Source organism: Dipodomys merriami, unplaced genomic scaffold (assembly GCF_024711535.1).
Source record: "Dipodomys merriami isolate MVZ:Mamm:240054 unplaced genomic scaffold, mDipMer1.0.p SCAF_22, whole genome shotgun sequence".
NCBI lineage: Eukaryota > Metazoa > Chordata > Mammalia > Rodentia > Heteromyidae > Dipodomys > Dipodomys merriami.
The window spans coordinates 11,304,748-11,325,202 of record NW_027203604.1 but is presented as its reverse complement, the minus strand read 5'-3'; positions in this window follow the sequence as shown (position 1 = coordinate 11,325,202).

Genomic DNA, 20,455 nt, shown 5'->3' with positions numbered 1-20,455 from the left:
CTCTTCTCTGTGATCCATCCCTTATTTTGTCTACTGATCAGTTCATTTCTATTTTTGCTATACAAATGAACAAGTAGAATTTTGTCAGACCTAGTAGTATACACATGTAACAACAGCTATGTGGGAGACATGAGTAGGAGGATCATGGTCTGAGGTTGGCCTGAGTTAAAAATGCAAGAACTTCTCTAAAAGAATACAAAGGACTGGAGGCCAGGCTAGTATAGTAGAGCACCTGCCTACCAAGAATCAAGCTCTGAGTTTGAAGGCTTTTCTTCAAAGTAATAAACCTTGAATATTTCATTTCATTGGATACTCCTTCCCACCCTTTTTAAAAAAAATACTTTTTAATCCCAACAAAGAAAATGCCTTGGAGGAAAAAATGCTAAGGAAAAGCGCTGATGCTTTTGAATGGAGTATAAGCTCTTGAAGGAAGTGTTGGCAGAAGGCAGCAAGATATATTGGTTCCCTGGAGATAGCTTGACTCTTTCGCAGAGAGAAAAATAGACAAATCCATCTGTTGAATATCCCCTGAGGCAAAAATCAAAACAACTCTCTTTTCATTTATCCATGGCTTGCTGGGGGTTTCTTCCATCTCCTCACAGGACAGCCGAACATTTTTCTTCCTGTTCTCTGCTTGAGCTCTTCTTCTCCATTTTCTTTTCAGAAGGTGTTTGCCCAGGCCAAGAGGAGGGTTCTCTGCAGGCTGCACGATTTAATCAGCAAGAGCGACATGCTCCAAAACCCAGCAGCTTTTGAGGCCCTGCTGCCTCAGAACACAGAGAACTCAGCATAGCTCATCTCCAGTGGGCTGCCCTAGTAAGGCCAGAAATAGAAGCTCAGCAGGCAGACAGCAAGTACATGGCCCTCGCCTCTCTTTTCTGTTTGTTCTGCTTATCAAGTCAATTGAAAATGGAGCCTGGTGGCTGCCAGCACCCCAAACCCACTGGCCTACAGCCAAGCTCCCATGCTGTGACCAATCTGCAAAGGCACCATTCTGTCATGATGTATTCATGCAGATTCATTTATTCACTCACTCATTGCTTTACTCATGTCCACACCTATCACCTCCCCTAGCCTGAGTCTCTCCATCCCTTTTGTCCAATGGCACAAGCCCAGAAATCAACCCCAATGCCACTGTGGGAGATAAGGGCCTTCCAAAAACAAGGGGAAGAAGGCCTTTCAGGGATATAGCTATTCAGGAGGCTGAGATCTGAGGATCCCAATTCTGGCCAGGCGGGAAAGCCCGTGAGGCTCCTATCTCTAATTAAACACAAAGCAATCTGGAAGTGGAGCTATGACTCAAGTGGTAGAGCACTGGACTTGATAAAAAATACTCAGGGATAACACTCAGGCTCTGAGTTCAAGCCCTAAGACTGGCTTAAAAAAAAAAAGAAAAAGAAAAGGGAAAGAAAAGGAGATGAGAAAGAAGAGAAAAGAAAAGAAAAAAACACAAAAGAGAAGACACAAATGTGACTCTACTTGCACAAGCTGGAGACATGTCTAGTTACTGAAAGTAACTTCACCTTGAGCTGATAGAAGAGTTTCAGTCAGGAAGCTTTACTAACCTTTATCTGCCATCTGCCATCTTCTCTCAGAGTGCTGCCCAGAAGGACTCAAAATCTCTGTCTTTTGTCATGTCCATTTGCAAGTTTTGATCTTTTTGTAGATGACACTATAAGTCAGAATTCTAAACTATTGCTCTGAGTTAACTTCATGAAGCTTTCTCCCACAGGGTGCTTGCTGCAGGATGCTATAAACTTCTTATTTTTCTCTTCTTAATCTGTCTTCAGTCATTTTCTGTCTCAAATATGTATTTATGAATGTTAAGTAGAAATGATGTTTCCCCCTAGATCTTTCTCAGTACTGCGCCCAATCTGTTAGTGGATTCCTGTCCATTTTCCCTCTCTAACATCTCTACACTATATGTATGTGCCCTTGTCTATTCATAAAATAAATGAATTGGGTATCTGCCATATCCCCAGGCATTATTATGCAGTAGGATTCTCTGATGATCCCTGGAGATTACATCCTAGAAGAAGAAAAGAATTAATGAACTAAGAAACACTTTGGAGTAGGAGACCTTGGCAAGGCTAGGAATACAAACCTCAAGGGGAAGGGTCAGGTAACAATGTATAGGAAGGATGAAACAATAAATGAGTGACTAAGGAATAATGCTCTTTTGAAGAGAAGATAATAGAACTAAGATGGAATGCTGAGAAAGAAACCATCATGGGATAATGTGATAACATGGTTAAGACTTTCAGGCAGAGGGAGCCGGAAGTCACGATGAACCTCCCTTTTACCTGCCATCATTTCTTCCCTAGCCCAACCAACTGGTCAACTGGTTTACTGCAATGTACTCTTGCTTAAGTATGTTGACTACTAATATTTCTAAATAGCAAACTTACTTCCATCAATTTCCTTGTCTCTCTGCCTTGCCTGTCAAAATATCCTCTGCCCTGCACTGCTACTGCTCTTGAGGAAAGAATACATATTCTGCAACAGGCAGCCCTCCTGGGAGGGCCAGCCATGATGTTTTTCTCTAGCCCCAAGGTGTGTCCTGCTTTCTCAGCCCCACCAGCCTTCTTTCTGTCCACTGAGCTGAGAGACTCATTCATTCACAGTTATTTCCCCCATTGTCAGAGCACCCTTTCCTCTTTGTGGCCTGGTAAATTGATGTTCATTTTTCAGTTTCCAAATTCCTCAGCATTACCTCAAAATTGCTTTTGCTGGGCCCACAACCTGACTAAGATGATGATAAAAATTAGTCTCTCGGTTCCCCAATTTTGCATCTATGCTCTTTGAAGCAGTTCCCTCCTGTAGTCCTTTGCAGTCAGCAGCAAAGTCCAGGAAGAACAGGGTTCACTGATAAGCATCCAGTGACAAAAGATAAACTGTCCCTCAGGCAGGTAATGCCATCCCTTTTTCTTGTGGCAAAAGGCAGAACTGTTGCAAAGGAAAAGAATAGCCAAAAGCTACAGATCATACCAGGCCTCCAGAGACAAAGACTGAATTGAAGGTCAACCAGGCTACACATGTGATTCAATACTGCCCCCCGCCCCATTCTTCCTATTTAACCTGGGGCCAATTTCTGTACCCCCTCCCAAAGATGGCTGAATATGTACTGAAGTGTTGTCCTCCCATGGTTGCCATGTAATTAACCTCCTTTCTCTTCCCTACAGCATGTGTTTATTTGACACATGGTTGAAGTGGCCAGACCTAACTTGGAATTTCTGGACTCTTGGTCTGGGGTTTAAAAACTCAGTGTCAAAACTTAATTTTTGCAATAACATTCACAAGTTATGTATGTTCAGGGCAAAATAACCTCCTTCCCATAGTATTTCTCACTTGAGAATATGTCCATGTATTTTAGGATTTGTTCATTTACATCTATCAGATTTTAATGTGGCACTCCCCACTGGACCAGTGCATCAGATGTAATTTAAAATGACTGCATTGAGGAGTAAAGTCATTAAGTCATTTCTGTGACTTTGGGAGTTACCCATACAGGGAAGACATCACAAAGCCACTAGCTTGGGGGGAACCATGAGCCAGTGTAGCATTTGTAGAGCTCACAGAGGAGAGAGGGTGGCAAAACAAAAACAAAAAATGGAGTATCTGGAGAAGCAGGATCAAACCCAAGAGGGTGTTGTACTACACTACCATAGCTTAGATTGAAAATGTCTACTATGGGCCTGTGTGTTAAAGACTTGATTACCACCCTACCAGGAGAGTATGGAACATTCGGAAGGCAGAGCCTAGTACAAGGAAGTTAGGGCATTGAGAGCATGGCCTTGAAAGGGCTATTCAACTTTAGGCTGTGCCCTCTATTACCCCCACTCTCTCTCTCTGCTTCCTACCCCCCATGAGGGGGGTATTTTCCTCTAACATACACTTCCCAAATTGTCATTATCTTGGTCTATAAAATTTGTGAATTCTACAAACTTTGACAGTACAACTATTTCTTCCACGTTGGATGACTGGTTGGTTTTTACAAGCATCTAGATGAAGAGCATTGACCAGTCTATATGGGATGGGATCAAAACCACTGAGAGTGAGAGAGGTAGGAAACAGTGAAGGTGGTCCTTCTTGGAGATATGTAGAGCTCTACTTATTTGTAATGATGGAGAGGTTTTATGTTTGTCTGTTTGTTTGTGCCAGTACTAGGGCTTGGACTCAGTGTCTTATCTTCTCATTTGGCTTTTTTGCCCAAGGCTGGTGCTTTGCCATACAAACCACAGCTCTATTTCGGTCATTTTACTGGTTAATTGGAGATGAGTGTCTCTCAATCTTTCCTGCCCCGTCCTCAGATCTTAGCCTTCTAAGTAACTAGGCTTAACACTGAGGGATTTTGATGGAAACATTTTAGATCATTTCTAGAAAACCTCTAGGGCTAGAATTACCCGAAATACTTAGAGACTCAGAAGGTAGAAAACATCTTTTCCTTTGACAAATCTGAGCCCAAAGCTTTCATAAATCTCAGCATCTGAGTGAGGATTAATTCCTGAGAGGAGGGGGTGGGCGGTGATTCCACATCCTTTGTCACACTCCATCTTTCTGGAGAAGGGAGATGTAAATCCACATGAGCCAAACATACAGAGGTCATTGTTCAGTCTGGATACAACACCTCATCTTTCTAGGCCCTCTGAGGACCTAGCTCTGGAGAGAGTTGTGTTGGGGGTTAGGGGACGTATTATATCACAGCTATAGGAATTACATGTTGTGTTATTGCCATTCATCATTAGAAGCAACCTAGCATTTCCCTAATGGGAAACAATTGCCTCAGAGTGGGCTCTGACTGCTTTATTTGCACTGAGGAATGGAGCTTGTGCTCACCCTATAATTACAGTGACACAACAAACCTTATACACAGACACCAGCACAGCAGAGAAACCTTTTCATCAGCTAGTCCTGAGAGGCAGGAGGACTCACAGGCAGCAGCTTCCAGGCCTCTTCAGGCCTCCCAGGTACCTTCTGAACTGTGAGATCTGTGGCCTCTGAGGACCTCTGCTCCATCATGGAGTGTTTAATATGATAAGAGATGCCAGAATCCTTCTGTAGTCAGGAGCTCTAGGTGCCACCCTGAGCCTACTTACCTCCAGGGAGGCTTAGGAATTTGAATGTGAACCTTCCCATTGTCACCAGTGTCTGAGACAGGTCTGATCATTCGTAATGATCTCAGCTCGCTGTTTACGAGAGCCAAGGAACTGGAAAGCGGTAGAAAATGACACACAGACATGAATTCAAAGCAGATTCTTTTCTTCCCCTCATAACCGTGGGTTATTCTGAAAGGAGTTGAGTTCCTATATGCTCTGAAGTGCCCTACAGACTAGGCCCAGTTTGACAATTGCTCTCCTGACGGAAATTGTGAGGAGGAGGTGATCCTGTGGGTTGCTTTTCAGTCAGTGTCATTACAGAGCACCTGGCATATATTTATTTACAGTACTAATTCTATTTCCAATCTAGTAAAACTACGATATCCAGTGTCCACGGATCATTCCTGTAATCCTAGCGACTCAGGACACTGAGTTTGAGGATTGAGGTTCAAAGGTAGCCTGTGTAGAAAAGGCCATGAAACTTTTATCTCCAGTTAACCAGCAAAAAGTTGGAAGTGGAGGTATGCCTCAAATGGCAAAGTGCCAGCCTTGGGAGAAAAAGCCAAGTAAGAGCTCCATGACCCTGAGTTCATGCTCCAATACCAGTCCACACACAAGAATCATTTTAGCTGAGCATTGATGACTCAGGCCTGTAATCTAGATACTCAGTAGGCTCCAGTTCGAAGCCAGCCTGGGCAGAAAAGTCCACGAGAATCTAATCTCCTACTAACCAACAAAAAGCCAGAAGTGGAGGTGTGTGGCTCAGTGGTAGAGTCTCAGCATTCAACAGAAAAACAAACCAACCATGTATATTGCAGGGTTTTAGGATCTATATATATTGTAAGATTCAAGACTCCTGATCTGATAACACTTAGAATCTGGACAGATAGACAAGGAAAATTTTATAAATTCAAATAAAAGTGGCACTGAGCAATAAAAGATTCTCCAAGAGATCAAACAGCAAAGCAAGCAGCAGGACCCCACCAGGTCCACAAAGATGGCACAGAATACACACTGAGGGAAATGAGAGAGCAGACAGAATCAGAGGCAGAAATTGTTCTTTCAAGAAAATTAAATTTAAAAAGCATCAACCATTTGTCCTGGAGAATTTTATTTACAGGAATCTTGTTTTATTTTGTCAAATAACACTTTTTTTAAAATTTTGAAATGTTTATATATCCTTTGCATATATAAAGTTGGAATGTGTGCTATTTTGCATGAAGGCCAATAACTGAATAACTCCTACCGTATGAGAATAATTATCTATACACAAAACGGATACCCATACATCCTTACGGTGAAAACAACCATGACAATTGTTTTTGGTTTTGGTCAGTTGTGAGCCTTGAACTCAGGGCCTGGGTACTGTCCCTGAGCTCTTTTGCTCTACCACTTTGAGTCACAATGTCACTTCCAGTTTTCTGGTTGTTAATTGGAGATAAAGTGGATTTTCCTGCTTGGGCTGGCTTTGAATCATGAACCTCAGATCTCAGCCCCCTGAGCTAGGATTACAGGCATGAGCAACCAGCACCTAGCTCATGACAAGTTTATAGTATTGAAAAACAGGAAGAAGAAAAAGGCTTAAGATCCGGCATCTATGTCTGTTTTTACTTTTTGTCTTTTCTTTTCCTTCTTGGTACTGAGGTTTGCATTCAAGGTCTCATACTTACTAGGCAAGGGCTCTACTGCTTAAGTCATGATCTCAATCCTTTTTTCTTTTCTTTTCTTTGTTTGTTATTGGTTGTGGAGCTTGAACTCTGGCTTGGGCTCTGTTTCTCAGCTCTTCAGCTCAAGGTGAGCGCTCTACCTCTTGAGCCACAGCGCCACTTCTGGTTTTCTGGTGGTTTATTGGAGATAAGAGTCTCACAGACTTTCCTGCCCAGGCTGGCTTTGAACCATAATCCTCAGATCTCAGCCTCCAGAGTAGCTAGGATTACAGGCATGGGCCACTAGTGCCTGCCCAACCCTTTTTTCTGTACTTATTTTTCAGATAGAGTCATGGTTTTTTCTTGGGGCAGCCTCAGTCTGCAATCCTCTTCCTTGGTCTCCTAAATAGTTGGGATTATAAACATAAGCCATCACACCAACCTTGAGAGGAGGTAGCTGCCTAAAGCCCCATCCAAAGTAAAGAACTAAAGTAGTGACAAGGGCATAAGAACAGGGAATGCTGAATTGGCCAGAGGTCATAGATCATAGGAAACACTTTAGAGTCTGTGCAAAGAGGTGTCCCTCAAGTATTGTACAATATTGTATTGCCAAACACCCACAGATTCAGCATTTTATCCACACACAGCATCTTCTGGAAGGGAAGTCTCTAGTGAAGGACCAATTTGAAGGAATGATGTGTCAATACTTCAATTCATTCATTCCCTAAAGACAAATTAGGAAGGAGCCAGGGAGGGGCACTTGCTGGGGAGCAGCCCTGCTCTGTCAGGCTCAGGACCCTGTTAAACATGAGACCAGGGTCCAGCATTGCAAGAATGTTGGAGACCTTCATGTGCTAGCAGCAGAGAGTACAGCCAGTGAGGAGAAGGAAGAGATTCTAAGGGTAGCCAGGAGGCTTCTATTCACTTACATATTCTTGTTAACTGTTGTCAGTTAATAAGAAAAAGCTGGCCTCAGGATGGTCTCACCCAGGGCCTGGCCTCACCCAGAGACAGGCCTCTTCCAGGGAACAGCCTCACGTAGAGGTTGGCCTCACCTAGAGGCTGGACCCAGCTGCTTGTCTGATCTATAGGAAGCCCTGCTCTATCCCCTCAGTGTCACATCCGGGTATCTCCAGTTTCCTTGAGCAAAACAGGCTTTCATCATGGAAAGAAAAAAAATCTTCTCCATCAAAATAACATATAGTAATATTTGAAAATAATTTGAAAGGATAAATACCCAACATGGCTCAGGCTACAAGGAAAGTGGTGAGTGTTTGCTTTTCTAGATTACGGGAGAATAAGATGACAGCAACATCATTCTGCTACGAAAGCCAGGCAGATTTTCATTCCCATTCAAAGAACTTCTCGGTTAAAAAGTAAATAAGCTATTTACTAGAACTGAGCAAGAATCGGGCTCTACATTACCACCCTTGCCCCCCCCCCCCACATACATGAGAGCAAACAGTCAAATGTTTAACCGTGAATATAGATTTAACACACACGATGTTAGCTGGCCTGGAGCTCCTTCAGCTTTGTTTCTCACTGCTGGCACTGTACCACTTGAGCCACATGTCTAGTCCAGCATTTTGGTGTTAAGAATCATATAGATGTGTCTGTCTAGGCTGGCTTTAAATCATGCTCTTCTGATTTCAATCTTCTCAGTAGCTAGGATTACAGGTGTGAGCCAAGGACCATCGGATTATCTTTATATATTTTATGAAGTTATTACAAATCCTTCTACAGGTGATTTAATTAAAACTTTACCGCAATAATAATAATAGTATGATCACATAGTTATTTTTGATTTTTTGCCTTTTTCTTTCTTTTTCAAAGTGTGATTTCAGCAATTAAACACAGGTTATGTGTGAAAAGCAAGTGTTTTATTGTAGATACTTATAATTAATATCATGATAACTGTTTTACAAAATTACCAAAGGTGTGTTAAGTTGCTGTCAAGAAGTAGGTCAGGCCTGCTTCTGGTGACTGATACCTGTAATACTAGCTACTCAGTGGCTGTGACCTGAAGATCTTTGTTTGGAGCCAATACAGGTTGAAAAGTCCAGACTCTCATTTCTGAATAACCAGTTGGATGTGGAGGTGTGGTTCAAGGGGTAGAGTGCTAGCCTTGAGTGAAAAAGCCCACTGAGGGCATAAGGCCCTAAATTCAAGCTCTACTATCAGCACAAAAGAGGAGCAGGACAAAAAGGAAGAGGAAAAGGAGGAGAAGGATGGAAAGGAGGAGAAGGAGGAGGAGGAGGAAAAGAAAAAGGAGAAAGTGGAGGAGTTGAAGGAGGAGTAGGAAGAAGAGGAAGAAAAGGAGGAGGAGAGCATATTCTGGGGTACTGAGGCAGAAGCAGCTGAAAAGCCAGGAGGACAGAGCCACCACCTTAGTCCTGCTGCTAGATAATCCAACCCCTTACACAGGGTCATCGGGTTTCCCCAACAGACATACTGATTGATGTTAGTCTTCACCCCAAACCACCCTAGTCTTTTTTTGAAAGCTGGTCAGTCAAGCCTGTAATCCTAGCCACTGAGAAGGCTGAGATCTGAGGATTGACACCTGAAGCCAGCTCTAACAGGAACAGTCCTTGAGTCTCTTGTCCGCAATTAATCTTAACTATGGTACAAGTGGTAGAGTGCTAGCTGTGAGAACAAAAGCAAAGAAACGGTGTCCAGAACCTGAATTCAAGTCCCTATACTACCACCAAATAAAAAACGAACACCCATACAAGGAAGTGAATGTTACCGGAAGTGTAGTGGATTCTGGTCCCTCCATGCCTTTTGCAGGGCTTGAGACAAGCAAGCTCCAGAAAGGCACATCTCTTTGGCACCACCAGCTTTTCATTTCTGTGAGGAGCCACAGATCCAGGAGACTTACTGGGGAACCTCTAAAGTATTGGGTGCAGTGTAAGAGTGTTTAGTATCCCTGATCTGTTGATATTGTGGTCAATTAAAAAAAAAGAGTTAAAAAGCACTGATGTGGAGCGCTTGCTAATTCTCATGATGAAAACCCTCATCATGGCCATCTTCAAGCAAATGATGGTTTTATAATAGGAAAACAAAAATCAGTATTTAAAAATTAGCTTTGGTCAGCTGCTTCAGGCAGATGCAAAACTGAGTATCATCTTCTTTAATCAGAGGGTACAGTATCCATTAGAGGTAAAAGTGGTGTGCCTTTGAATAAGTCAGAGTTCACTTCTACTTTCTACCCTTTCTGCACATATATCCTTTTAGAAATGGGCCTTGAAAGATTCCCCTTCTATCCACCCATCACTGCAGACTTTGAAATCCATGTTCATCCTTTCAGCTACTGTAAGCTTAAAAAGATTAATTAGATTTTGCCAGAGAACCACACAGACATCCAGGTACAGAGAACAAAGAAATGTTTATTGCTGGGAAAGGGAGCCGGCAAGATTGCTTCTCACAAGGGAGAAATGAGAAACAGCACCAGCTATTGTCTGGGATGACCTATATAACCTAGGAAGTTTAAGAGGGGCTAGAAAGGAGTAGAAGGCAGAGACCCTGGTGTGGACGTGTGGGCCAGGGGCTTCATCATGGCAGACTAAGATTTATAGCTGCTATCCAAATAGTAGATAAGGATCCTGCAACTGCCCAGACCTGAAGGTCACTCTAAGGGGCTCTTGTTGCCTTATATGGTGGTAGCTGCCCCAGAGAAATGCCATCCCAAGGTAAAGGGGGTTGGAAGTTGATTATTTACTGCCTTTACTACAGGGGCCTAGTGTTGCCTAGGAAGGGAGCATGCTAAGCTGTGGAGAAGGGAAGGAGTGGACTAAGCTATGGGTAGGGAGCTCTTTTTGCTAACAGATAAATATACAAAGTAGACGACAGCTACAAATTGAAAAGACTCATAAGACTCCCCACAGATGTGGGATTTTCAGCAAAGAGTGCTGAAGAAGTCAGTTGTAAAGTAGTGTTTGTGTGTGTGTGTGTGTGTGCGTGTGTGTGTGTGTGTGCGCGCGCGCGCGTGCGCATGTGTTGGTACTGAGACTTAAACTCATAATCTACTGCTCTCGTATGGCTTTTTTGTTCCAGGCTGGCACTCTACCACTTGAGCTACAGCTCCACTTCTGATTCACTACATGAAGATAAAAGTCTCATAGAATTGCTTCTTGGTCTGGCTTTAAACTTTGATCCTTAGATCTCAGGTTCCTAAATAGGCATGAGTCACCAGCACCTACGATTAATGTCATTTTTATTAGCTTTCAAGACAGTTGCAAAATTTAGAAAAGTAATGCCCCCAAACAACTTATAGGACATGAAGCACTCTTCAAATGTTACTTAGAAGCAATATTGTGTGATTTGTGGATACATAGAATCACTCAGAAACTTTTTGTTAAAAAGTAGCCCAGGGGCAGCCATATGAGAGACAGAAATTATCTGTACACCAAATTTGCATATGAGCCACACTGTTTTCTCCAGGTGATTTGCTTAAGACTAATTGGCAGATCCTAGCAGACACTCAGCTTTAAGCTCGTTCCCTTTGGACTTCTACTCCATGACTAGTTCTGAGAGCCTCACATTAAGAAAAACATAACAGCTGGACAGCAGTGGCTTGTAATCCTAACTACTGAAGAGGCTGAGATCTGAGGATCCATGGTTGAAGCCAGCCTGGGCAGGAAAGACCCTGAGACTTATCTCCAATTAACCACCAAAAGAGCCAGAAATGCAGCGGTGGCTCAAGTCACAAGGTGAAGCTATGAGCCTGGGTGACCACTAACTTGGTCTTTCTCTCAGGGTAAATTCCATAGAGATTGCTATTTTATTACTAGAACAGAACAGCAACAAGATGATCCCCTGAATTTTTGTCTGTTTTCTATAAGATGATAAGAGAATGCCTGTTTGAGAGGCAGTTTGCCTTCAACAAAAGACTGATAATCTGTGCATCTGGTTTTAGAACCACTGATTATTGCAAAGCTGACTACAGCAGAGAATAGCTCTGATCAAAGAGCGCAGATTCGAAGTTGGGGGACTTTTAAGTTGCCTCTTAGAAAAGGATAATGTTAAAATAGAATTCTAAAGAAATTCTAACTATTATGAACAGGAGATGATCAGATGGTACCTTTAACAATATTGTAAGTACAATTTTGTAAAAATATTAAAAAGATGAATTGAGACTGGTTTCAACCTGTATTTTGGAACGATGATTTGTAAACACATTTTATCCAAGTGATTTTGAAAAAAGCATTTAGCATGTGTAAAGCAAATGACATATATTTTGTTCTTCCATGAATAGTGTATTCTTTCTTGAGCACATTGTGTACAAAGAAAGTTCTACCCTTCTTCACTCTCCTTTCCCCCATGTCTAACACTAAACTATGTATCATGTTCATGCCCACATGATACTGCACTCTTCAGAACATCAAACTAATGTAATACGATATCCATAGTGCCATCCTACAGGTCTATGACTACTTCTTAATTATTTCAAATGTGATTTTATTTTCTTAATTGCTATGTGTTTGGGGGTGGGGGGATCCTGGGGCTTGAACTCAGGATCTAGTGCTGGCTCTGAACTCTGTTGCTCAAAGCTAGTTCCCTACCACTTGAGCTACACCTCCACTTCTGGTTTTATTTTCATATGATTATCTTTGTAGTATTATCAAGTGGTTACACAAAGGTATGTTTTATTTTTAATAATTACTATGCTATTATTTTTCCACAGTCTTTAGTATCACTGATTTATTACTGCATAGGTTCATGCAAGCCAAAACTGACTTCCTTTGTGCCCTATTATATTACCCATTGCTCATTTTCTGCCAGTGCAGTTCAGCTCTATCCAAGAATGTTTCTTGACAGCAAATACAATCATATCTTTGTTCCCTGTGCTTTAAAAAGTTGCACACAGACATTAATCAGGGACCTGGGACTAGGAGCCACCAGAAATGTACCCCAGTAAAGGTATTCTATATCCACTTATGCTTGTTTCTCTTTGTTTGACAGAAATAAAACTAGAACGGCAAGTGGAACCAGGAGAGGGGCGTAACCAAGTCAAAGGGCCATATTTTGGAATCTGGTCTGTCCAGACCAGCCTTGAGACTTTCTACTGCCTACAGGCTGCCAGGAGGCTGTGGCAGATGCAAGGCTACCATATCTGTGTAAATATTCTGGCTCTGTCTACCCTAGCTTTGCAAAAACATCTGAGGAAAACAAGCCAAATATACAAAGGATTTCTCTGTCTTACTTTACATGACTGCTACTCAACAATTATCCCCAAAGTTCAATAAATAAAAAAGAGAGCGATCACATCAAAAATCAAGGAAAGGGTGAGTGCAAGCTATCATACATTATGTTTGTTCTTCCCATGAAATATTTGCCTAAGCCAACAGTACAACTATTGTGCCATAAACCTAGCATCAAGAAATTTTAGAGGGGCTGGGAAGATGGCTCAGTGGTAAAGCGCTTGCCTTGCATGCATGAGGCCCTGGGTTCGATTGCTCAGCACCACATAAGCCAAAAGAAAAAAGCCAGAAGTGGCGCTGTGGCTCAAGTGGTATAGCGCTAGCCTTGAGCTGAAGAGCTGAGGGACAGCACTCAGGCCCAGAGTTCAGGCCCCATGACCGGACCCCCCCCCCCCCAAAAAAAAAAAAGAAATTTTAGAATTTAGAATTTAGCATAACTCTATAAATCAAAAGGGGGAAAAACCTTGAAAATCTTTATCTGTAAGAACAGCAAGGGATGATATTTTAATTTTTCTTTGAGTCCAAGATGGCACAATAGATATTAGAAAATGTGTGAACTAAGGTGAGCATGGCAGTGCGCATTTGTAATCCCCACACTCCAGAGGCTAAGGTAGAAAATCTCCAATTCTAGGTTAGTCTGGACTCCATTGAAAGACCATGTCTCAAAAACCAAACAACAACAAAAAAAAAAAACAAGAAAAAAAGCTAAGGAATAATAAGGACACAGGGGCCAAAATATGAAATTCATCATCAAATATGCCTAGAAGAAAAGACTTATCTTTAATTAAACATATGGTACTAGAACAGAAAGTCTAATTAATTTGTATTAAAGAAAATAGTTTTTCCCAGAAGTTAGTAAAATTGATAACCTTACAAGACTGATGTCACCAAAGAGAAGGAAGTCACAAGTAAACACAAGTATACGGAATGTTAAAAACAAAAGCATAAACAAAAAAATGCAAGGTTACCACCAGTGGTTCATGCTTGTAATCCTTGCCAATCAGGAGGCTGAGCTATGAGAATCACCATTCAAAGGTAGCCCAAACAATAAAAGTCCGTGAGCCTCTTATTTCCACGTAACCAGCAAAAAGCTGAAAGTGGGGTTGTGACTCAAGTGGTAGCACACCAACTAAGGGATGAAACCTAGGCACTCAGTTTAAGCCCCAACACTAGAACACTCACAAAAAGAGAGTAAATCTTTTTTTGTGTGTGGGGGGGGTCTGGTTGTGGGGCCTGAACTCTGGGACTGAGCACTGTCCCTCAGCTCTTCAGCTCAAGGCTAGCACTCTACCACTTGAGCCACAGTGCCACTTCTGGCTTTTTTCTTTTTGCTTATGTGGTGCTGAGGAATGGAACCCAGGGCCTCATGCATGCAAGGCAAGCACTCTACCACTGAGCCACCTTCCCAGCCCCAAGAGTAAATCTTATAATACATATACACACACAAAATGGTAACTTAGAAGTTCTTAACAATGATTTTGAAAAAACTCAAAGGCAAACACAACTAAACAAAGATAAAGCATATTAAGAAGAAAACATTAATAGTTCTCTAACAATTTAAAAAATCTGTAATTAAGACTCACTTCACAAAAAAAATTTCAGCACCAGATGGCTTCACCAGGAAACTGCAACAAAATGGAAAAAAATTAATGAAGCAATTACATTTAATTGCTTAATCTTACCCATAATATTTCAAAGAACAGAAGAAGTGGAAAAATCCCCAAATTGACCAAATGCAACAATATAACCTCATCATTAAAACCTTTAAAATGAAAAAAAAACCACAACAGACTAACCCTTCCTCATCAATTCAGACACAAATATTCTAAGATATATACTGGCAAATTAAAACTTAAAAATATAAAACTGACACCTGACTATAACTTTTATTTATTCCAGAAAGCAAAGTTAGTTGAATTTTGAAAAACTGATCAACACATATTTCTATGGAAGAAATAAGAATAAAGTCACACTATGCTCTCAAAAATTCAAGACAGACTTAAACTCCAATCCCTGTGTTACAACCCTTAGTCCTCAGTTAATAGAAGGGAAAGTCCTGTGTCTGAGAAAGGATTGTGGAAAGCTTTCCATCCCTGTAATAAATATTAATTTGTGTAATCAACTTCCATTCAGAGGTTTTAATCCACGGTCTATTGATGTTGTTGCTTTAGATTAGCCTGTGGTATAAGAAAGCCACTTACCCTGTAGCCTAGAAGCAGAAAGACAGAAAAATAGAAAGGGACTTGGCTCCCTGGGGCCCTATTGAGGACACCTAATTATTTAAGCCCTCTCACTAGGTTCTGCCTCTACCACTACTCTCAACAGCTCCAAACAGGTTTTTCATGGATTTCAGGGAAAGACTTAACATTCAAACTACATCACATGCCCACAAGAAAGTCAAGAAACATCTCATTGTCAGCAGTTGCTGGAAAATCTCCTGAAACTAGGAGAGAGAAAAGGATGTCCTATGTAAATAGGAAATTTCTACTTGAACTTCTGATCAATGTAGTAAAGTTAGAAGGAAGAAAGAAATCTATAGATAATAGAAAAAAATAGAAACTTTTCACTGGTGGATGGCATAGCTGTGTATGTAAGACATAAAAAAACACACACAAATAAATTAGCATTTAATGAAACAAAATTGTGTTTTACTTTTGTGCTGGTACTGGGGTTTGAACTCAGGGTGTTGCCTTTTTTTATTGTGAAAATACCATACAGAGGGGCTACAATTACATGGGCAAGGTAATGAGTACATTTCTTATCAAGCATTGTTGCCTCCTTCTTTGTTTCCCTTTCCCATCCCTTCCCAACTTGCCTCTTTTTTGGCTCTTTTCATGCAAAGCTGTCACTCCACCATTTAAAACACATTTCCATCTTTTGCTAGTTAGAAATGAAAGCCTCTCAACCTTTTTCTGTCTTGGCTGGCTTTGAACCATGATCCTCATATTTCAGCCTCCTGAGTAGCTAGGATTACAAGCATCAGTCACCAGTGTCTAGTTTATGAAGTAAAAGCCTATACAGACAAGTATTGCACAAACAGAAATTCTATTTCTATGTCTCACAGGAGAAAACAAAAAAATTTAATTTGAAAATATTTGTCATAAACCAGTGTGATGGCCAAGCCTGTAATCCGAGGTACTTGAGAGGTAGAGATTCAAGACTGACCAGGGGGAAAAAATTGGTAGGGTTGAAACCAATGATCTGGGCCCACTGGCACATGCTTGCTTTTCAAGGGATGAAGGAAAGCACATATCTAGCTGAGACATGAAGCTAGAAATTAACCAAAACAACTAAGGTCCAGTGGCTCATGCCTATAATCCTTACTACCCAAGAGGCTGAGTTATGAGCATTTTTGGTTCACAGCCAGCCTGGACTGGAAGTGAAGCTCTGGCTTAAGTGGTTGGGAGCTGGCCTTGAACAAAAAAAGCTCCAGGATAGTACCCTGGCCCTGAGTTAAGTCCCAGCCCATCCTTCCTCACCATACACACACACACACACACACACACACACACACACACACACACACACACACACACCCCACACGCACATATGACAAAAAGGGCCAATCCTTCCCCACCACACACACACATACACACACACACACACACACACACACACACACACACATACACACACACACACACATATGACAAAAAGGGCCTATATAGTACATCTGTTATATCAGCACCATAGCTCACTATGAAGTACTGCCCTATGGTAGAAATGTTACTAAGAGCCAACTAGGAACCAGGGCACTGCTGGATCATGCCTGTAATCCTAGCTACACTGGAAGCCAAAATCTGGTCAGCCAAGATTCCAAGCAAAACTAGGCAGAAAAGATGGTAGACCTCATTTTCTAAATAATCACCAAAAAGACTAGCAGGAAGCAGGCCCTGAGTTCATTTAAAGCCTAATAGTCTAAATAAATAGACAATTCAATCTTCAGCTATGTTTTTGTAATATCTGGTAGGGAATTTTTGGCAAAGTATGCTTTAAAACAATGGTTCTGGCACAAGGACAGTCACCTACTTCAATAGAATAGTGGCTCTTAACAAAAGCAAGCATAAATAGGCACTTGATTTTTGATAGAGGGATAGACACAATAGACCAGGCTAAGTTAAAGATTTTTTCCTTTAAAATTAACAGCTCTGAGTAAATTGGATACAAATATGGGAAAATATGAAAATTATCACTTTATGGGATACAGAAAGATTACTTTAATAATTCTTGAGGACTTATAGATTCAATTGTGAAAGTTAAATTTAAAAATTTTCTAGAAGAAAGTAGCATATGATTTTATGGTAAGAAGGTACTTGTCAAATAAGATAAAGTATGCTAATGGAAAGATTAATTAAATAGCCTCATTAAAATTGAACTTGTATTTGCCAAAAATTATATGTGAGAAAGAAATGGCATGCTACAGAGAAGAAATTTGCAATGTATATTATATGAGCAATATATGAATGTATAATATCTACCAATGCCCAAGGTATATAAAGAGAAAGTGAATAAAACTCATACACAAGAACTTTACAAATATCCAGCTAAGCACTAGTGGCTCACACCTATAATTCTAGCTACTCAGGTACTGAGGCATGAAGGTTCAGGATTCAAAGCCAGCTTGGGCAGAAAAATCGGAAAGACTCTATTTCCATTTAACCAGCAAAAAACTAGTCTAGAGGTATGGCTCAAGTGGTAGAGTATCACGCAAGAAACAAATCCATCAAGCACAAGGTCCTGCATTCAAGCCACTGAATCTGACATCCAAATGGTCCAATTGCCAATGCACATAAGACAAAATGTATAACTTTGTCATTAGTGAAGCAAAAGCATGCCATACTGGAACATGTTCTCACATAAATAAAAATAGCCTGGTACTGGCACAAGAACAGGCCTGAGGACCAAAAGACCCAGAAAGGAACCCACAGACCTATGGCCACCTAATCCTTTATAAGGGAACCAAAAAACAACAGGATGGAAGAAAGACAGTCTATTCAATAAATGGTGCTGGCAGAACTGGCTATATACATGTAGAAAACTGAAGTTAGATCCGTATGTATCACCCTGCACCAGAATCAACTCCAAATGGATCAGATACCTGAAAATATTATAGGAAAGAATAGGAAAAACTCTAAGACTCCTTGGCACAGGTCAAAACTCCCTTAATAAAGACCCAGAAACACAACAAATCAAAGAAAGATTGGATACATGGGACTGCATTAAACTGCAGAGCTTCTGTATGGCAAAAGACATAGCTAGCAAGATCAACAGAAAGCCCACAGACTGGAAGAAGATCTTCACTAGCCATACAACAGTCAAGGGCCTCATCTCTAAAATTTTCTTATAGCGCAAAAAGTTAAATCCCCCAAAATCAACCCCCCAAAGAAACAAACACCCCATTAACAAGTGAGCCAAAAACTTAAAGAGAGACTTCTCTGAAGAGGAAATGAGAATGGCCAAGAGATACATGAGTAGCCATTGTAGCCATTGTAATTGGGTGTCCATCAAGCACATACCGATGGGGTCCAACTAGTCATTTGTTCACATTCAAGTCTTCCATGCACAATGGAGTATGCTATATGATGACTAATGTCTAGAGGCCTGCATCCAGGACTGCTCAAGGCCATGGTGAAGGATGTAGAACTTCTATGGGAGTAGGCCTTCGTCTTGATTGCATTGACAGGCTCTTTTCTGCTCTAAATCTCATAAGCAATGATGGCACCATTGACCATACTATCAAATTATTGATACGGATGGCCTCAATCTTAGAGTCAGATAGGGGTATTTGGAATACTCGAGCTTCTTTTGTTGTTGTTGTTGTTGTTGTTGTTGCCAGTCCTGGGGCTTGAACTCAGGACCTGGGCACTGTCCCTGAGCTTCTTTGCTTAAGGCTAGTGTTCTACCACTTGAGCAACAGAGCCACATCTGGCTTTCTTGGTACTTAACTGGAGATAAGAGTCTTACAGATTGTCCTGCCTAAGCTGGTTTCAAACTGCATTCCTCAGAGCTCAGCTTCCTAAGTAGCTAGGATTACAGGTGTGAGCCACTGTTTCCTGGATTTGAGCTTCCTTTTTAAGACATCCAAGATCCAACACATTGGTTAGCTTCCCATCACTGAGGAAAATGATGTCACAAATAACTATGGTGAGTCCAAAGCACTAGTAAAGCAGGCAATGTCTCTATCCAGTCCAGTGTATTTGAACTAAAAGTAGCAGCTTCATTTCCAGTGGGCTTATTCTTTAATATGTTATACATAGTAGATATATAATTTATTTTAATTTAATTTAGCACTGTGACCAAAGTTTATCTTGGCATCAAGCCAGATGACTTGTTCGTATGGAGTTTCACCAAAAGGGATTCACTCTATCAGAGTAGCATCATTATTTAGGAAGAGATGGTATAGCTGCTTTAATGTGACCTGCAACCTGGTTTTCTGAAGGCCTTAGGAAACCCAGAGTTCTCAGAGGAATCTGCTGAGCCTGGCTGTTCTTTATTCCCCAAGAAATGTCAATATGCTACTAAAAGATAAGTTCTAAATTGGAAAACCTTCCATCTCAATGCTTCAGCATGGGGCTATGGCAGGATGTATCCAACAGAAGGGTCAAGTGTGTTTCTCTAGCCATGCCTGCCATTTCAGCAGTCATCACTCATTAACCTCATGGGTCATTTTGGACCTTGTTGAGTTGCTCCATTTTACCCAATCATCTGGTTCAGCCAACTAGGTCATAACCTTAGAGTCTTTGGTTAAAAGAACATTTCCAGCCAGGTGCTGATAGCTTAAGCTTATAATGCTAGCCACTTGGGAGGCTAGGATATCTGAGGATCACAATAAGAAACCAACCTAGCTAGAAAAGCCCATGAGAATCCTATATCCAATTGACAATCAAAAATCCAGAGGTAGAACTATGACTCCAGTGGTAGTGTGCTAACCTGGAACAAAGAAGTTCAGAAACTCAGGACTTGAGTTCAAGCTCATGACTGGTACAAACATACACACAAAGAGTATTTCCTTTCAAACTACCATTGAAGTAATTTTTTGGTCTTCCTTTAGCTAAGATCTAGGATTTTTAAAACGAATTCTTTTTTCACTGAGTCTTTTAGCATCGTAGGGCATCATTTGTCGTATTTACTACAAAGAATTTGAACTTTCACTCTGTTGTCAGATATCAACCTCTTGTTCTTGGTAATCTTGCAGGTCCAGCCAAGTTCTGGAAGTTCACTAAACTGCTTGGTACCTGACTGACCACCTGGAGACAGGCTGGAGAAGTGGGTCTCTGAGAAATTTCCCAGTATTCAATCCTGCAGGGCATGCCATCTAACCAAGAGCCTAGCAAGAACAGAAGAATGTATATTTCACTGGCAAAACACATCCAGGTGATAAAGAATATATATTCTATATCCTGAAAATCTAGGTTTAGTCTATGTTGCAAATGTTGATGATAAAGTTTTATTTGGCAGGAGTAGGGTTTGAACTGGGCATCTCACTGGATTGTTACTCTGATACTTGAACCAT